This window comes from Archocentrus centrarchus, chromosome 14 (assembly GCF_007364275.1).
Source record: "Archocentrus centrarchus isolate MPI-CPG fArcCen1 chromosome 14, fArcCen1, whole genome shotgun sequence".
NCBI classification, from domain to species: domain Eukaryota; kingdom Metazoa; phylum Chordata; class Actinopteri; order Cichliformes; family Cichlidae; genus Archocentrus; species Archocentrus centrarchus.
Window position 1 is genome coordinate 27,928,908 of NC_044359.1, and position 20,624 is coordinate 27,949,531.

The 20,624-nt window shown below is 41.0% G+C and overlaps 1 long non-coding RNA gene and 1 pseudogene across 1 annotated transcript; one reads left to right on the top strand and one right to left on the bottom strand.

Moving 5' to 3' along the window:
• Window positions 1-635: 635 nt before the first annotated feature.
• Window positions 636-1,626, top strand: LOC115791432 (uncharacterized). Its single transcript, XR_004020948.1, has 3 exons — window positions 636-766; window positions 945-985; window positions 1,091-1,626. It is a non-coding gene; the product is annotated as an uncharacterized LOC115791432 (long non-coding RNA).
• A 12,902-nt stretch (window positions 1,627-14,528) lies between these two features.
• LOC115791483 (N-acetyllactosaminide beta-1,3-N-acetylglucosaminyltransferase 3 pseudogene) lies at window positions 14,529-15,547 on the bottom strand (annotated as a pseudogene).
• Window positions 15,548-20,624: the final 5,077 nt, after the last annotated feature.

Consider the following 20,624-nt stretch of genomic DNA (forward strand, 5'->3'; position numbering starts at 1 on the left):
TTTTAACAAACTGCCTTATAATCATTCCGCCAAAATGCTCCGTAATTCAAGATATCTCAAACGTGATTCTGACTAGTCAGACTGTTAATTTAAGATATATTAAATAGAAAAGCTGTCTAATTCAAGATATCTGTAATTCATTTTGAGATATCTTAAAAGGCATTTTGACTAGTCAAAATTACTGTTCTAGATATCTCTAATTTAGTTTTGCCTAGTCATTATTTGCTTTCAAGATATCTAGAATTTAATTTGCACTAGTCAAAACTATTTATCGCCTATCTAAAAATACATTTAAGATATCTTGAATTATAGGGTCATTTAAGATATCTTTAATTAGAATTATGACTAGTCAGAATAAAAAACAAGATATCTTGAATTAACTTTATGACTAGTCACAATTTAATTGTAGATATCTGAAATGTGAGTTTCAGATAGTCAGTAATTCATTGAAGATATCTTGAATTGAAGCCGCCATACAAATGAATGGTAAATCTGCCGTCATTTCGACTAGTCCGAATGTAATTAGAGATATCTCAAATAGGTATTTTGTCTAGTCAAAACATAATTAGAGATATCTCTGTATTGTGATACTGAGAAATGTTTATATAGAAAAGCCTGTATTCTGTTGATTTACTACCCCCTTGTGGCTGGATTTGAGTTAGGTTTCGTTTTTGTGTCAGAAAGTCAGTCAGTCGAGCATGGACTCTCACAGCATGGCAGAGAGACAGTGTTTTCAGCGTTTTTAAGCCTTGGAGTATCTTTGTCCGTAAGTTAACTAAATGTTATTGTATCTGAACGTTGTTTTGATGAGAAATAACCGAGCTGTTATGTTGCTGTTCATAATGTTTCTGTGTTAGCCATAAATTAGCTAAATGTGTTTCTAGCTGCCTTAACAGCTATACATGCAAGCTAATGCTAATAAGAGATACTTTGATTGCTAACAGACGTCTGTAGCCGATTGTGTGAGCAGAAATGGGTCGACAAGGTTGACACATTCTTTCTTTAATTCGTGTGTTTATTTAAAAGGCAAAATATGCATGTAAAGTTTGCAAAATGTTGATGCATATCTTTTTTATATTTATTTTTTCAGTTTTACATAAAAGATGAAAACGTTATCAACGCCTGAAGTCTTTTTTGTCAGCTATCTGTCTAGCATGGTCCAGAACGCTTGTGCGAGGACAGAATAGTAAAAGGACAGTTACACGGCGGGCTAGAACCAGATTCACTGTCGACCACACACTGCAGCCAAGACAAGAACATCATGGACCAACAAAGGCAAGCAGACCAAACCGGAGATTTTGAGGTCGTGTCACAAATTGCAGGGTCCAAGTCATCTGGGAGATCAAGTAGGTCCTCAGCCAGTGCAGCAGCTACCAAGGCAAAAGCTAAAGCAGAGGCGGCCCTGGTAGAAGCCAGGTATGCAGCACAAGAAGCGGAGATGATGAAAGAAAAGGCCCGCATTGAAGCTGAAAATCGAAAAATGTTAGCTGAAGCAGAACAGCGCAAAGCAGAGTTGGAAGCAAATCTGTATGTCCTAAAAGTAAACAGGAGCGCTAAAGCAGCCTCAGCAGAAGCAGCAGTTTATGAAGCTGCAGCAGCAATAGAGTCTACTCCACTGGAAGAAATGACCCAGATATATCCTGAGGATCGCACTCAACGCACAAACGAGTATGTGCAGGCCCACTACGTGACACCAAACGCTCAGCAGCAAGCTCCGGTCTCACAGGAGTCACCTGCCATACCCATGAGTGCACAACGAGCATGCCCCGATCCGATTCAGTGGTATCCAACTCATGACCAGGACTCCCATTTAGCTAAGCTCCACATCGATGACGAAGGAATGCCTGGGACACAAAACAGAGGCTACCCACTTAGGGTTCCTGCCCCAATGTCTCACACATCCAGTCTGAGAGATTACCCATGTGAACTAGCACAAACAATGGATCTCACCAAATATCTTGTTAGAAGGGAGATGGTAAGCTCTGGACTGCTGAAATTTGATGACCGTCCAGAAAATTACTGGGCCTGGAAAACATCTTTCCAAGACATTACTGGAGAGCTCAACTTAACAGCACGTGAAGAACTTGACCTGCTGATAAAGTGGCTCGGTCCAAACTCATCTCCACAAGCCATGCGTATCAGGTCAGTGCATGTCCACAATCCAACATCAGGTGTAGCTATGGTGTGGCAAAGGCTAGATGATACATATGGCTCTCCTGAGATCATAGAGAATGCACTTCTGCTAAAACTAGAGACTTTTCCAAAAATATCTAACAAAGACAACCAGCGTCTTAGAGAACTGGGAGATATTTTAATGGAGGTTCAGTCAGCTAAATCAGGTGGAAAGTTACCAGGTTTAGCCTATCTTGACACGGCAAGGGGGGTTAACCCGATTGTGGAAAAGCTTCCCTATGGCTTACAAGAGCGCTGGATTACACAGGGCTCTAAGTACAAGGAAGAACATAATGTTCCCTTTCCACCCTTCAGCTACTTTGTAAGCTTCATATATGGTCAAGCAAAAACCCGTAATGATCCAAGTTTTGCGTTCTCTACATGCAGTACTGCAACCCATGTAAAGCCAGAGAAACCATTAAGACACAACAATTACAAAACAGTGTCAGTGAGAAAAACTGAAGTTGCAATTGCACCTGCGGTCAACAATAGTGTGTCAGAAAAGAAATTAGAGGAGCCAGCTGAGCGGTGCCCTATTCACAGTAAGCCACACCCCTTAGCAAAGTGTCGGGGGTTTAGAGTCAGACACTTAGATGAGAGAAAAGCTTATCTAAGAGAAAACTCTATCTGTTTTCGTTGTTGCGCATCCACTAAGCACTTGGCCAAAGACTGTAAAGTTGCCGTGAAGTGCAAAGAGTGCAATAGCGACAAGCACCTTACTGCTTTACATCCTGGCCCAGCTCCTTGGGTTACAGACGTTGAAGCGACAAGGCAAGAGCATGGCGGGGAGCAAGAAAATAGCCCATCTCTGGAAGTCACTTCAAAATGTACAGAAATCTGTGACACAGTTCATGGACTCAGGTCATGTTCAAAAATCTCTTTAGTGAACGTGTACCCTGTTAACTGTCCTGATAAAGCACAAAAAATTTATGTTGTCTTAGATGACCAAAGCAACCGATCTCTTGCCAAGTCAGCCTTCTTTGATCTCTTTGGCATTAATGCAGTGTCCTCCACTTATACTCTAAGAACCTGTGCAGGAATAAAGGAGGCAACAGGAAGGAAAGCTCACAATTTTGTTGTGTCGTCGTTAGATGGAAAGACTCATGTAGCACTCCCACCTCTTTTGGAATGCAACACTATGCCAGATGATCGCTCAGAAATTCCTACGCCTGACATTGTGCAACATTTCCCTCACCTAGCTCCTGTTGCAGGTGAAATACCACCGATTGAGCCAGAAACGCCCATCCTTCTCTTATTGGGGAGAGATGTGCTGAGTGTGCACAAAGTACGTGAACAGTACAATGGTCCATACAACACACCATATGCCCAGCGGTTAGATTTGGGGTGGGTCATTGTAGGCGAGGTGTGCCTTGGAGGGGCACACAAACGAACAAAGGTCAATGTCTACAAAACAAATGTGCTAAACAATGGGCGCACTTCCTTTCTTGAGCCATGTCCAAGTGCAATCCATGTAAAAGAGAAGTTTAGTGCTCCCATCCAGCAATCTATAGATCATGCATCGGACATCATACAAACAGCTCCACCCAAGGTAACAGACAACCTGGGGCTTAATGTTTTCCAAAGAAACCCTGATGATGACAAAACAGCCTTGTCTATTGAGGACAAGATCTTTCTTGAAATTATGGACAGAGAGGTTTACATGGATAATGACAATCACTGGGTGGCGCCACTACCATTCCGTACACCACGTCCTCTACTTCCCAACAACAGAGAACAGGCCTTGAAGCGTCTCACTGTTCTGTTACGGACGCTAGAGAAAAGAAAAGACATGAAAGAGCAATTCACTGAATTCATGCAGAAAATCTTTGATAATGACCAGGCAGAAGAGGCACCACCACTCAAACCAGGGGAAGAATGCTGGTACCTACCCACATTTGGAGTGTACCACCCCCAGAAACCAGGCAAAATACGAGTTGTGTTTGACTCAAGTGCCTCATTCAAGGGTATTTCCCTAAATGACGTTCTACTTAGTGGGCCTGACTTAAACAACACACTGCTCGGGGTTCTATTGCGCTTTAGGCAGGAACAAGTTGCAGTCACCGTAGATGTTGAGCAGATGTTTTACTGCTTCAGAGTCAAAGAAAGCCACAGAAATTATCTCCGGTTTCTGTGGTTCCAAGATAATGACCTTAGCAAGGAAATCATGGAGTTTCGCATGAAGGTGCCGGTTTTTGGAAACAGTCCTTCCCCGGCTATTGCAATCTATGGTCTAAGACGGGCAGTTGAACTTGGAGAAGAAGAGTATGGCTCCAACACAAAACAGTTTGTCTTGCGCAACTTCTATGTGGATGATGGACTGGCCTCTGTGCGCAGTGAAGGTGAAGCCATTGAACTCTTAACACGAGCAAGAAACATGATGGCAGAGTCAAATATAAGGCTCCACAAAATAGCCTCGAATGTCACTCGTGATGAATGCATTTCCCCCAGAAGAAAGAGCAGCAGATCTCAAAGATTTGGATTTGGATGTTGACCCTCTACCTCTTCAGCGAAGCCTTGGGGTTAGCTGGAACCTGGAAAATGACTGTTTCACATTTCGCGTTGCTAAAGACAATAAGCCCTTTACCCGCAGAGGAATACTCTCTGTTGTCAACAGCCTTTATGATCCCCTTGGATTTGCTGCTCCGGTTACGATCCAGGGAAAGGCATTGTACAGAGAGTTAACAGTTGGACAGCAGGACTGGGATGAACCTTTACCGGTAGACCGGGAGGCAGAGTGGTTAAGGTGGACTGATTCACTTACCGCTCTTGAGGAGCTCCAAATCCACAGACCATTTGTTCCAGTTTCATCATCACATGCTCAGAGAAGGGAACTATGCATCTTCTCAGATGCTTCAACAAAAGCAATAGCAGCTGCAGCATACCTCAGGGTCATTGCCACTGGTAGCCAATGTTATGTTGGATTTATCATGGGCAAATCCAAGCTAGCACCCTCATCCGCGCACACTATCCCACGCTTGGAATTATGTGCAGCTGTATTAGCAGTGGAGTTGGCCCAAGTGATCATAGATGAAAGTGACATTGAGTTTCATGCAGTAAACTTTTATACAGACAGCCGAATAGTTCTAGGCTACATACACAATGTCACCCGGAGATTCTACGTGTATGTGGCTAACAGAGTTGCTCAGATTCACAGGTCTACCAAACCAAATCAGTGGCATTATGTCACTACTGACCAGAACCCTGCGGATCATGGGACTAGAGCTGTATTGGCAGCTCAACTGCAACAGACCACCTGGCTCTCTGGGCCTCAGTTTCTCACACTATCTGACACTGAGCCAAGAGATCCAGAACAGAGCAAAGAGACTTTTGACCTTGTGCAGCCCTCAATGGATGTTGAAATTCGTCCTCAAGTGATTTGCTTAGCGACAAAAACAGAGGAAAAGGAGCTTGGATCTCACAGGTTTGCGCGTTTCTCAAGCTGGAAGTCTCTGGTGAGAGCAATCACATCACTCATTCACATTACTAAGTCATTCTCTAAAGCTTCAAGCACCTGTAAAGGTTGGCACAGTTGCAATCTTGTAAATGCTACAGAAATCTCACAAGCAAAGACAGCAATCATCCAGTGTGTTCAAACTGAGACTTACAAAGAAGAGATTGAAAGCCTTAAAAGAGGAAAAGACATCCCCCCACGCAGTCCTCTTGGAAAGCTCGACCCCTTTATTGATGGTGGGTTGTTAAAGGTTGGAGGACGCTTACAGGCAGCAGATCTTGCAGACGTGGAGAAACACCCCTTGATAATTCCAGGTGATCATCATGTAGCTGTTCTCTTAGTTAGACATTACCACAGCCAAGTAGCTCACCAAGGCAGGCAGTTCACTGAAGGTGCTCTGCGCTCAGCAGGACTATGGATTGTTGGTGGCAAGAGACTAATTTCCAGCACACTCCACAAATGTGTCACATGTAGGAGACTTAGAGGTCGCCTAGAAGGGCAGAAAATGGCTAGCTTGCCCTCCGACAGGCTTGCAGTTGACCCGCCCTTTACTCATGTAGGCCTGGATGTTTTTGGGCCCTGGAATGTCAAGTCCCATCGCACAAGGGCAAATAACATTGATTGTAAAAGGTGGGCTGTAATGTTTACCTGTCTGAGCACCAGGGCCGTCCATATAGAGGTCATAGAGGCAATGTCAACTTCGAGTTTTATAAATGCCTTACGCCGTTTCCTGTCGATCAGAGGACCTGTCAAACACTTACGGTCAGACCAAGGAACAAACTTCATTGGAGCCTGTAAAGAGTTGCAAATCGACACTCAAGGCCCGGAGATCAAAGCCTATCTAAGGGACCAAAGCTGCACCTGGACATTCAACGCCCCACATTCATCTCACATGGGAGGAGTGTGGGAGAGGATGATTGGGCTCGTTCGACGCATCCTTGATGGCTTGTTGCTGCAAACCTCAACCACCCGCCTCACACATGAGGTTTTGGTCACCCTTATGGCAGAGGTCATGGCCATAATGAACGCCAGGCCTTTAGTTCCTGTTTCAAACGATCCTGAAGCGCCTGAGGTTCTTTCTCCTGCAATGCTTTTAACGCAGAAGGCTGGTGCTGTCCCAACACCTCCTGGAGACTTTGAACTCAAGGACCTTTACAAAGCCCAGTGGCGGCAAGTGCAAGGTCTAGCGGATCACTTTTGGAAAAGATGGCGGCAAGAGTATCTTGCTACACTGCAAACAAGGCAAAAGTGGAAGGGAGAGAAGCGAAACGTCAAACAGGGTGATATTATTCTATTGAAAGACAGTCAAGTAAAACGCAATGAGTGGCCAATTGGGATTGTAGTGAAGGCCATTCCCAGTGAGGACAACAGAGTGAGAAAAGTTGAGGTTAAAATCATAAAACAAGGTACCATTAAAACATATCTTAGGCCTGTTACTGATGTAATAGTACTTTTGTCTGAAGCTGAAACTAATGTTTAAAAAAAAAAAAAAAAAGAGTGGTATATTTATTAATATACCAGACGGGGAGTGTATTGTGATACTGAGAAATGTTTATATAGAAAAGCCTGTATTCTGTTGATTTACTACCCCCTTGTGGCTGGATTTGAGTTAGGTTTCGTTTTTGTGTCAGAAAGTCAGTCAGTCGAGCATGGACTCTCACAGCATGGCAGAGAGACAGTGTTTTCAGCGTTTTTAAGCCTTAGAGTATCTTTGTCCGTAAGTTAACTAAATGTTATTGTATCTGAACGTTGTTTTGATGAGAAATAACCGAGCTGTTATGTTGCTGTTCATAATGTTTCTGTGTTAGCCATAAATTAGCTAAATGTGTTTCTAGCTGCCTTAACAGCTATACATGCAAGCTAATGCTAATAAGAGATACTTTGATTGCTAACAGACGTCTGTAGCCGATTGTGTGAGCAGAAATGGGTCGACAAGGTTGACACATTCTTTCTTTAATTCGTGTGTTTATTTAAAAGGCAAAATATGCATGTAAAGTTTGCAAAATGTTGATGCATATCTTTTTTGTATTTATTTTTTCAGTTTTACATAAAAGATGAAAACGTTATCAACGCCTGAAGTCTTTTTTGTCAGCTATCTGTCTAGCATGGTCCAGAACGCTTGTGCGAGGACAGAATAATCTCAATTTACTAATACATCTAGTCATAAATCAATTTCAGATATCTGGAATGTAAGTGTGGTGAATCGGATTTTATGTTAAAACGGCCTGCCATACGCTCTCCGCATATCCCAAACTGAGGAGCTCTTTCTATATTGTTGCATTTTATTACAATTTTGTCCATAACAGCCAGCACCATTTCAGCCACCTGAAATTCTACACAGGCAATTGTTTGGACAGCTCAGTACAGCACAAGAGGGCCTTCACGCAATCGTTAAATTCAAATATCTAAAAAAAAATTTTGACTAGTCATAATTACGTTTGAGATCTTAAATTGTAATTACGGATGTGTGACCCGTCAAATGACGAATCCGGTGATGTCATTTGAGATATCTTGAAAGGAATTTTGACTTGTCAAAATATAATTGAAGATATCTTGAATTATTATTCTTACTAGTCAGAATGTAATTGCGGATATCTTAAATTACCATTCTGGATAGTCAAAATGTAGTTTTGTCTAGTCAAAATGCAGTTTTAGATATCTGAAATGTAATTATGGATAGTCAGACAAACGGATTTTATGTTAAAACGGCCTGCCATACAAGGGATGTCTTCTGAACACGCATATCTCACATGACAGAAAGACACAGCAATAGTCTTCTCGTCCCTGTGTGTTGTGTTCTGTTTTGCTTCCCCTTGTCTTGTCTCAGTAATCATGTTCAGCTGTGGTCTATTTATCTATATGGATCTATATGGACTATTGTTATTCATTATTATCTGGCTGTCGTAAAATCTCCCTGAAAAGCCTTCAGCTGATCCAAAATGCTGCAGCTAGAGTACTGACAGGGACTAGAAAGAGAGAGCAGATTTCTCCCATATTGGCTTCTCTTCATTGGCTCCCTGTTAAATCTAGAATAGAATTTAAAATCCTTCTCCTCACATACAAGGTCTTGAATAATCAAGCCCCATCTTATCTCAAAGACCTCATAGTACCATATCACCCCAATAGAGCAATTTGCTCTCAGACTGCTAGCTTACTTCCTAGGATACTTAAGAGTAGAATGGGAGGCAGAGCCTTCAGCTTTCAGGCCCCTCTTCTGTGGAAGCAGCTCCCAGCTTGGATTCGGGAGACAGACACCCTCTCTGTTTTTAAGATTAGGCTTAAAAGTTTCCTTTTTGATCAAGCTTATAGTTATGGCTGGATCAGGTGACCCTGAACCATCCCTTAGTTATGTTGTTATAGGCCTAGGCTGCTGGGGGTTCCCATAATGCACTGTTTCTTTTCATTCACATTATTACGTTGTTTATACTCCACTCTGCATTTAATCATTAATTGTTATTATCTCTGGCTCTCTTCCACAGCACATCTTTCGTCCTGTCTCTCTACTCTCAGCCCAACCGGTCACGACAGATGACTGCCCCTCCCTGAGCCTGGTTCTGCTGGAGGTTTCTTCCTGTTAAAAGGGAGTTTTTCCTTCCCACTTTCACCAAATGCTTGCTCATAGGGAGTCGTTATGACTGTTGGGTTTTCTCTGTAGGGTCTTTACTAGGGATGCGCCGATCTGATATTCAGTATCGGTATCGGTCCGATCCTGGCCTAAATCACTGGATCGGATATTGGAAAGAAATAAAAAATGCAATCCGATCCGACCAACATTAGCTATATTAGTTTTCGGTCGTCGTCGTCTTCTTCTTGTAGATCTGCGGTTGAACAAACCAGCTGAGAGCTGCATTACCACCACCTACTGGAATAGAGTAGGGGGTCAGGAGTTAGAAAAAACCCTCCTCAGATTACAGGGGTGAAAGTAAGCCGGTACGGTCCGGTACTGCGTACCACTAAAAGATTCTGCGCCGGTACTGTGTTGGTGCGGCTGTCTGCTGTAAAGCCGTCATTCATAACCGGTCACATCCGTACTTTGAGTCACAATAGGTCCACTAGCAATAAGCAGTCTAAAATATGACTTAATCAATTAATAAAGAGCTTTTTTCCTCATTTCAAATTGTTTCTGAACTGTTCGTGCTATGCCGGACCCTCGAGTCTCTAGCCCCCCCGTAAGCAGGACGGCTGTAGTGCATTTTATATGGCAGGCTATGTGACGGCCCCTGGTTATTATTGGCTCTGGAAAACCCATTTCTTAAAATGATTGGCCGAATGAAGTGTCAATCAAAATGGGAGGGTCTAGCCTGCCATATAAAATGTACATACTGGACAGGGTCAGTTAAAAGGTAACGACATGGGTTTTCTAGAGCCAATAATAACAAGAGGGCGTAGCTTTTTCAGGTGATTTTGGTTCGGCCAGTTAACAGGTTAAAACATTCACCGCTATGCTTAATGTCGGTGTCCTTGTTATAAAATATCCCAATTAAAAGCAAAGAGAGATTCACTAATTGTTTCATGTTGTTCTGCTCAAGTTCAACAACACAGCACAGCTTGAAAACACTGCTTATGATCGGAGATTTCATTTACGCTACATGAGAGCGCATTCACCTCCAAAACACAGTGGTAGCCAAGGGGACTGAGGTTTGAGAAAGTTTGGTGGTTATTTCTTTCCAGAAGTTTTGTATTGGTGGAGAGCGAGAAAGTGCAGAGGTGGTCATCAGTTGTGCTAGTGTACAGTGTGTGCAAACATCTCAAAACAAAAAATATATTCCACATTGTCAACTGATTCTAATATCTGCCTTATCCAGGCAGGCAATAGTACACACACATATTGTGTGTGTGCGTGTGTTTTGTCATAGTACCGGCAAGAATTTAAAACTACTTTCACCCCTATTTATCTAAAGTTCTCCATCGCTGCGACGGATTTCCTTTGACACTTAGCGATCATCGCTGACACATTTTTCCGCCTCCACCGCTCTCTGTCGTGTCTGTGTGTTGTGCTCACTGTGCTGAGAATTTCAGCTGTTACTTTTTTTCTCTGCTTCAGCTCCCGGACATACTAGTGATGGGAATTCCGGCTCTTTTCAGAGAGTAGGCTCTTTAGGCTCAGCTCCCAAAGAAGAGCCGGCTCTTTCGGCTCCCAAATGGCTCCTTAGATTTTAATTTATTATTTTTTTAAAGTGTAAAATGAATTACTAATGTAAAAACATACATTAGGCCTATATCAAACATTTCTTTATGTACTCAACATATAATAGAGTGCTCCAAATACAAATTATAAAACAAAAGATTGGAAATCAGAAAAAACAAGGGCCTTTGAGGAGTTGATCCTGTTTCTCCTGCCTGATGACCTGCCCTGTTTAGTTCTTCTAATTACACTGAGGGATGAACAATTCATATACAGTATACCTATGTAGGTTGTTTGTGCAGCCTGCTCGATATCAAATTTTAAATTTGCAGTCTACACTCTGTCTATCAGAATAATCCTTTAACGTCAGGCGATCGCTGCTGAATCGTGGGTTTCCTGACCTTACTAGCCGTGGACAGCTGATTAAGACCTAGCATCTCACCAGAGTCAGCTGGTCAAAGGAACTTGATCATATGGCCTTAACTCCGCGACCATTCGTGCTATCAAATTCAAATGCTCAGAAATTACACTTCACAGTCATGTAGTGGTATTACGGTATTTGTGACCGGAAGTCCGCAAACGCCGGCACTTTTGAAGTACGCTGTGTCTCGTTCGACATGTTTGGAGGTATAAGGTTAAAATGTGTCCAGTCTTTGCTACGCTTTCCGTCACTCATTTTCCTCACCGTTCCGTGTGTAGCTTCTAACGCGCAACTTCCTCTGGCTCTTTCCTGTCTCCGAGTGCATTTTGCAAGAGCCCCTCCCTCTCTGGTGTTTGTTTACTCACTGCGCAGTGTGTCCGTGGACCCTCCCCTCCCGCTCAGTATAGACGATCATATGCTACCATTCATTTTAACCAATCACGTGCGGCTTCCACAAAAAAAAAAAAAAAAGGGAAATGAAATGAACGAAAAGGAAAAAGAAACTACTCACTACCAGGAGCCGGCTCCCGTCGTTCACTTCAAAGAGCCGGCTCTTAGAGCTGGATCGTTCGCGACCAACCCATCACTAGGACATACTGCTAGTGAGCGCAGCTATTAGCATTAGTGACCGTCCAGTACCGGAAGGACCCCTTCCCCATCATAATATTTTTGATACTTTAATCCCTGATTAGTGACTAAATATAGACCTGCAGTAGAAATGTATTTCCGAAAATGCTTGTGAATATAAAGCATTACAAGATTACGCTCACGCAGCCCCTAGTTTTTCAACATAAACACTGATAACACAATAGCAGCAGTCAGCTGTTTTACATGCAGTCTGTCTGCACAAGCGTAAAGAGGCGGAGCCGGTGAGCTCAGATGGAGTGGACGAAATGTTTTTCTAGCGTCCAGATGAAGCTTTTCTCCCTGTAACCTCCATTAAACCTTTACTGAGAAACAGCTGGAGGTCCTTCAATCAACTGATCAGTAAGTGAAGAAAAGAGATTTTTGTAGCTGCTTCATCCACCCTGTTTGTTTCACACAGGGAAAAACTGCAGTACGGAAGTTAAAATATGCAGATGAACTGTTAATACGAAAAAAGTATTTCTTATCCAGTTACTCGGATAATCGATGGAATAATCAATAGAATACTCGATTGCTAAAATAATCAATAGTTGCAGCCCTACTGAAATTTGCAACATACCATAAGCCAATGCATCACCACCTCACATAGGAGCAAGAGGATTCAGGTGATAGAGCGATTGTTCTAAGTAAGCAAAGTTTATTTATATAGTGCTTTACACAGACAAAAAGTCAAAGTGCTGTACAATAATTAAAACACAATATTAAAAAAAAACAGATAAAACACCATGTTAAAACATAACATTACCATATTAAAAGCAAAAGAATAAAAATAAAGTCAACAGAAAGTCTGGTTAAACAAGTTTTCAGCTGTTTTTTAAAAGAAGCCACAGAGTCAGCTAAATGGAGATGGAGTGGTAAACAGTTCCAGAGCTTTGGTGCCACTGCCTGAAAAGCTCTGCCCCCCGGTCCTTAGTCTTGTATGTGGGACAACTAAAAGATTTCAATTTTGTGGTGTGAGAGACTGTTGACTTATGTAAAATTGATCCAGGCATTTAAAAACAATTTTTAAAAATAATACAAAAAAGATCGGATTTGTATCGGTATCGGCGATATCCAAATGTAAAATATCGGTATCGGATATAAAAAAGTGGTATCGTGCCATTCTTAGTCTTTACACACAATACAAAGCCCCTTGAGATTACTGTTTGTTGTGATTTGGCGCTATATAAATAAAATTGATTTGAATTGAATTGATCGCCATCTGTTTCCTGATTATTCCTTTGTGTATTTATGGTCCTTGTTTTCCCCTAGTTCCTTGTCAGGTTGTTGCATAATCAATCCAGTGCATTTTGGCTTCAAATATCTTTATAGAACTTTGATGTTATATTTGTTGCAATTTCTGCAGCCTTCTTAGCAAGATTTCCTGTTTAAAAAGACATTTTTAATGTCAATGACAGTTTTTACCTTGATTTAAAAAACAAACAAAAAAAAAAAACAAATGTGAAAGAGTCACTTTGCCAAAAACTGATTACAAATTCTACCTTCTGATAGAAATGCTGTTTCTCACTCAAATGACTTGATATCATTCATGAGATATGTTTGACACATGCTTCACAGATTACAGGTCAACAACTTATTTACAACAGTTTAAATTCAGGCAATTTTTGGCAAATACAGGAAATTGATTTTTGGCAGGAGATGACTTTTTAGCTCAACACCAGCAGCTGTTGAATGTAACTAATAAAGTAACCTGTAAAGTAACTACGTTCCTTCTAAAATGAAGTAATCAGAAAAGTAAATGATTTACTTTTCAAAGGAGTAATCAGGTATCAGATTACCTTTTTCAAGGTTACTATGCCATCACTGGATACTATATACTCTGCAGTTATTCTGGAAAAAATAATGTTGCACATCACAGCGTGCTGACCCAATATTTACCTGTAAATTACCTTAAAGGGAGACATGGGGGATTACTTTATTGTACAGCCTGCATTTCTTCTAAGTACAAAATAACAGCCTATGGCCTGATACAGTCATGTGTTTGCTAAATACCATAACATTAATTTAAATCACTCATACATAGTGTTGGTAAGTAAAAACATAACTTGAGTACACATAGAAGGGAAGTTTTTGTTTGCATAACGTCATCTGATTATGGACCCACACGGGTTAAAGTTAAAGGTATACCCTCTTCCTCAGGATTAGCCTCCCGTTTTGTTTTGTTCCCTACTAACAATAAACTTTAACCTTTTAGGAAGTGATTTACATCTTAAAACAAAGTCATTGAAAAAGAAAAAAGTACATTTTGTAAGTGTACAGCTGTTTTTTTTGTTTTGTTTTTTTGTTTCTACACTTGTCTTGTCCGGCAGCTTAAAGAAGAATCCTCTGCATCCTCTGTTGTGCCAAACACCATTGCTGTGCCAAGAGGAATTGTATTGTAGGTCTTGTTAGTTTTTCTTTTATTTTCTTTATTTGTTTATTTACAAGTTTAAATGGCATGGCCCAACAACACCAGAGCCGACAGGCATCTGTAATGAAATACAAAACACACAACCCCTCCCCCAAAATACCCCCCACAACAAACAGCACCTGAAAGAGAAGAATACAACAAACACATGAATGTACATGTCATGAATGTACTTGGTAAAGAGGGTGAGAAGCTGCAACGATGACCCCTGGAGCCAGAGAAAGACAGAGAGAATCAGGAAAACGAGGCTGCCTGCTTGGTTGGCTATGTATCAAAGAAGCCAAAAACTCCAAAGTCATGACTTTTTTTAGTCACTGCTAGAGCATTCAAGACTAGGGTCATGTATCTGGTGCCACATCAGATACATGTGAGCTGACAGGAATCTGTGAACGAGTAGAGTTCCTCTATAATAGCAAGGATCATAGCTATCAGCTTTGCTGGAAGAAAGATAAAGTCCTGTTAACCTCACACCAGCGTGGGACTCAGGTTGAAGTCCTGCTTTGGACAGACATATTCCCATGTAAACATCATCAATGGGAAGAAGAGTGATAGATTGGGACATTTTGTATATAATCAAAGCTGTGTAGCCAGAAAAAGGAAACCCCCACCACCACAGTAAGGGGGATAAGAGTCTGACTCCTGTACCTGAACTGGAATATAATACTAACTGTATGGGGATCGAATGGGGCCAACATATTGGATCAGATGGCCAGTAAAGAGGTGCTTCTTTCCACCTTTTTTTTCAAAGTGTTGGAGATACTCAACCATGTTGTCTGTGTTGGCAAAGACATCATCATCACCGTTTACCAGGAAGTGAACATGTGGACAGTTTCTTTCCATCCATTCGAGGAAGAGTATTTGCTTCAAGGTGAGGTTGTAAAATGTTTCATTAAAGTCCCACTGGAGAATATCATTATTCTCACGTTGCTCCATTTCAAGGAGTTTGTTCAGTTTCTCTTTCTCAAAACCAACACCGGTTGTTCCTGAGATGAAGAGCCTTCGGATCCACACACCATTATGTAATCTCTCCTCAGCCCAAGTTTTGCACAGTACTTCTCGGCGGTCGTAGTTCACAGGAGAGCTTTTAATGACCAGTAGAAGAAAGACTTCTGCAGATCTGTCGGGTCCTCCACACTTATCAGGAATGTCTAGTAGCATGGGGAAATGTCGACAGTGGCGATAGTACAGAAAGTCTTGTATATGACCAGGGAGAGAGCTGAAGTTCATGATGTTGGCAGCAGACATGTTTTGTTGACACTTTGGCCAGGAATAAATGTAAGGTGAAGTTGTGGGGGGCAGCTTTGTTTGAATGACATCATCTCTCATGATTCCTTGAAGTAGTCTATCTTTATGGAGAAAAGTTACTGCCAGGACAACAACAGCTCCCACCAGGAAAGCAACTGCTTTTAGGTGGCCTCTGTGGGGACAAGAAAGTTTTCTCATTAGACATACCATCCATCCATCCATCCATTCACTTCCGCTCATCCTGTTCAGGGTCGCGGGGGGGCTGGAGCCTATCCCAGCTGTCATAGGGCAAGAGGCGGGGTACACCCTGAACAGGTCACCAGCCTGTTGCAGGGCCAACACAGAGACAAACAACCTTTCACACACACATTCACGCTGTCATTCACACCTATGGGCAATTTAGTGTAGCCAATTAACCTAACCCCAGTAAGTGCATGTCTTTGGAATGTGGGAGGAAACCGGAGTACCCGGAGGAAACCCACGCAAGCACGGGGAGAACATGCAAACTCCACACAGAGAGAGGGAGAGGCCTGGGCCAAGGTGGAATCGAACCCAGGCCTTCCAGATGTTATTCTAACTGTGAGGCAGCAGTGCTAACCACTGCGCCACCGTGCTGCCTAGACATACCATTCACAAACTAATTGTACAATTAGTTAAGCTGCACCTATCACTTGTTTGAAAAAGAAAGTCTTGCAAGGGAGATTTTTAAGCTTTTAAAAATCAGCAGTCTTTTTAGCTTATTTTGAATTCTGAAGCTTTGCATTAACTGTTTCTCTTCATTAACAGCAGTCTGTCACTGTAGGGACTACTTCACAGGTACTCTAGATAAAAGAGATTTGTAATGTTAGAGACTGCTATGTTGTTTCCCCACCAGGTACAGTGAAAAGAAATCACAGTGGGCTTCATTTTGGTGGATAAGAAATTTAGGTCCCTGTGAGAAAACCCTGATCTGATTCAATTTGACCAGTTAAAAACCCATAAAATTCTTCAAGAGTTTTAAAATTTAAAAACTGCACTTCTGTTACATTTACAGTTTTTCGCAATTGCCAAAACACTAAACCCTGTTGTCTGAACCAAATGCTCAGTGCCCTGATCCCATTTATTGAAATGGTCACATTTTTGGCAGAACCTTAAGCACTTTTCACCTAGTTAGACACAACTTGCAAACATATTTTCACTCGCTAAAACACAGTTTGCACTGCTACATAATTCAACATCATCATCATTCAAGTTGTAGTAAGAGAGTGGGAAAGGTTTATATGAGTATGGGATGGCTTTATAAAGCCTTAAAATATATATAAATAATAAAATAAATATCCGCTACTTCGCAGATTTTCACCTATCGCGTGGGGTCTCTGGAACGTAACCCCTGCGACAGATGAGGGATCACTGTACGTGTGTGTGTGTATATATATATATATATATATATATATACTACAATTGATAAACAGGAGTTTTGATTTGAAAAAGTATTTGTAAAAGCGTTTTTGTGAACAGTACAGGTGATTTCTTAAGACTTTATGATCTGATCGTTGTGTTTTCTTTTTTTCTATGTTGTGCATAATGACTGTTCAGTAGTGTTTTTCATTTTGATTGACTCGGGGTCTGATCTGACAACATTGTTTGCTTTTGAGCACAGTTTGAACTGTTTTGAGGCAATAGTTTGGTTTTGCAGGAAGTGTTGGAATTGTTGTATGTAACTTTATTTTGGTTGCTATGAATTATCATAGCTTCTGTTTTGATAAATTGATAATTTGGTTTCTATGTTATATTGTTGTCCCTTTTATCCGAGAGAGCTTAGAGGACGGTTCCCCTTGCTGCAAGTACAATTAAGAGTTGCGTGCTTTGTTCCATGTTTTATAAAATGATCAGAACCTATCAGAAGAGTCAGAGGTTTCGTGAAAGTAGTTTGAAAATTGAGTTTTGTCTTTACAGATTAGAGACATGGAGGGATGGTTTCAAGAAATGTGTCTTGGCAATTGAGAAAAACTGTAATGGTTGCTTAGTAAATGTCATAGTAGAACCTGTTGACACTTTGATGCAGCAAAGGCAGTCATCATTTTTCCGATGATGCTTTCTCTCTTACTGCATTCATTGAGGTTCCTCATACATTCTTAATGTCTTTGAAAAACAAGAATTGGGTGCACAAGTTTGAAGGTGAATATTTGACCACTCTTTATTATTATTAATTAATAATATGGTTCATTTTTTTCCAGGCAGCATGGTGGCACAGTAGTTTGCACTGTTGCCTCACAGTTAGAATACCATCTGGAAGGCCTGGGTTTGATTCCATCTCTGCCCAGGCCCCTCCCTCTCCCTCTCTGTGGAGTTTGCATGCTCTTTCCGTGTCTGTGTGGATTTTCTCCATAGATGGTGAGATGGCCTGAAGAGGTATACCAGAGAGATAGAAGCCATTGAACCATCAAGGTATACTCTCAGTGGCAGGGGAACAATATGAGAACAGCACCAGCAATTTCAGAATCTGCTGATAGTAATTTAGTGAGACAAAAGCAATTTGTGTATATATTTGTGCTGTCTGCCAGTTTTGTTTAAGGATTTGTCTAAATGACAGTCATTTTTATTATTAATAATGGATTAACACTAACAATAACATTTTCAACACTCCTTTGAAAAGAGTTAAAAGCACACTGTTAATTAAACTATTTTACACTCCTGTTGGAACATTCAGAAAAGATAACACAAACTACTACTCTGAATGTAGTGAAACAAGAAAAGCTGGAATGTGCTCCAGGAGGAGTTTAAGTAGGCAAACAAACTAAACACTCCTTTTATTCAGTTAAGTCTATTGTATTGCTTAACTGTTAACACTATTCGCACTACTGACAAAATATTCCAGGAATCACTGTTTCCACATCATGCAATAGAGTAAAAACAAATTTTCCACACTCTCTTTTAATATATACTCATAGAACAAAAATATTTTATGGCACCTTGAATGATTAATGAATCATGAGTGACTTGTAAGTTTATACTCTGGTGGGGAAAGTCTTAAAAAAAAAGAAAAGAAAAGAAAAGAACAACAAACACCATAAATACTCTGTTGAAAACATGCCCATAGCTTGAGGTTCTGGGATATAATTTCTTGTTCAGCTTCATGTTGTTGTTATAATAAATAAAATTATTTCTGTTAACATCAAAGATATCTTAAATTCCACTCCACTGTGCCATACTCATAAGGCTGCCTTTAATTTCTTTATTTCTCCATTTCAAACCATTATACAAAAAATAAAAATAAATAAAGAATTTTAAAAAACAAACATTAAAAAAATATATATACTAAGACTAAAATCTTCAGGATTTTGGCACAGTGTACTGTGAAACTAGAAAGTGGAGGACAAAAAAAGTCTTAGTCCTAAAAAAATAGGCAAAATAATCCAGTAAAGAACTGAAACTGGACCTGAGAGATTCATCTGGTCCTTCAGTTAATCCATCTACTGTTCAATGAAGCCTCATCAGAACTGGACTGAAAATAAGTAGAAACAGGTCATATGGAGTGATGAATACAAATTTGGGACCTTTGGTTCAAATTTTCAACAATATGTATGAAGGAGGTCAGTAGGAAGGTGTAAGTGTCTACAGCCATCTGTAACACAGTATGGAGGCTGCATTTCAGCAAAAACTGTCAGGCCTGGATCTGCCATAGAAAACCATTTGGAAAGCATTTCAGCAGCCCCACATCAGTTTTGTTTTACCTGAAACAGTCTCTGCCCTCTCTTCTCAGGTAGCTTTGACTGTACACTGGTTTCATTTCTGTACCACTAACTTTCACCTTAATAATGTCACCAAGCTATGACAAATATCTCTGTCTTGGAATTTTTTTCTATTTAAATACATTTTCTCCTACTAGTGTTGTAGTACTCGAGATCGGTCTTGGTCTCGAGACCACTTTTTAATGGTCTCGCTCTTGGTCATGGACTCGACCGCATTTGGTCTCGGTCTTGTCATGGACTCGGACATTGTGGACTCGGGATTTTATTTCAAGACCTGTCAAGACCACAGCTCTGGAAATATCACTAAATTGCCAGAATATTGTCCAATTTATTTGTTAACATCCTTGCATTTATTGCATGCAAAACGTACTGATTCAAATCCAACAAAGATTGCGCTCCTCTGCCTCTCAAAGGAGCGCACCTCGCAGACTCCGCCCCGGCTAGGTTGCTGCTATTATCGCCACTTGCGCCTGTATCATTTCACCGCAGTTTGCAATCTACCACAGAGCATGGACAGTTTCATTCACAGTGTGCATGTTTGATCTCACTATGGTCATGTGTGCGCTTGATTTCGTGGGCTACAGAAATTAAAATGACAACCGATATGAATGCAAGAAGTAAGAGGGAAAATGAAGATCAAAGGATAATTTCAGGCTTCCTATTCAACAAAAAAAATCCCAGCATGAAAGGTAAATACCAACCTTCACGTATTTTGATACACAAACTAAAAATTTAATGCAAGTTTTAGGGCTGCAACGATCCTTGGAGTAACTCAATTCTTTTGTTAAAATTCCTCGACACAAATTTGTTGACACAAAGTGCGTACTTGTCGTCTTGCTCGTAATCTGTCTGTTTACCTCTGTGCTGCACACAGATGCTGCAGTAGTTTGATTTGCACCGTAAAGTGTGTTCGCAGCACAAGAAAGGTGAGCCTGTTCTCCCACACTCATATGTAAAGGAGCAGTTCACAAAGCGCATTCTTATGTGTTTCGCGGGTTCATTTAAACCAGCAGCAGTACTGGCACGAGCATCGGCACCTTCGCGCCGGAAAAGTAGCAACGGTGAGCTCAGGTGGAGCGAAAGGAGCTCTTGTTCCTGTAACCACCTTAAAACATTTACTATGTAACAGCTGGAGGTCCGTCATCAACCACCTGATCAGCAACATGAAGAAAAGAGAACTTTGTAGCCGTTCCATCCACCGCTGTTTGTTTCACACAGAGAAACATCTGAAGTACGGAAGTTAAAATATACTGATGAATTGTTAAAAGGAAAAATTATTTCTCATACAATTACTTGATTAATTGGGTAATAAATACAATATTTGATTAAAATAATCAATAGGTGCAGTCACTAGCGGAACAAATCAGAGCCGGGCCGGGGGCAGGGCAAATGACAGGGCCCTTTACACCCAAATAGTAAAGCTCATC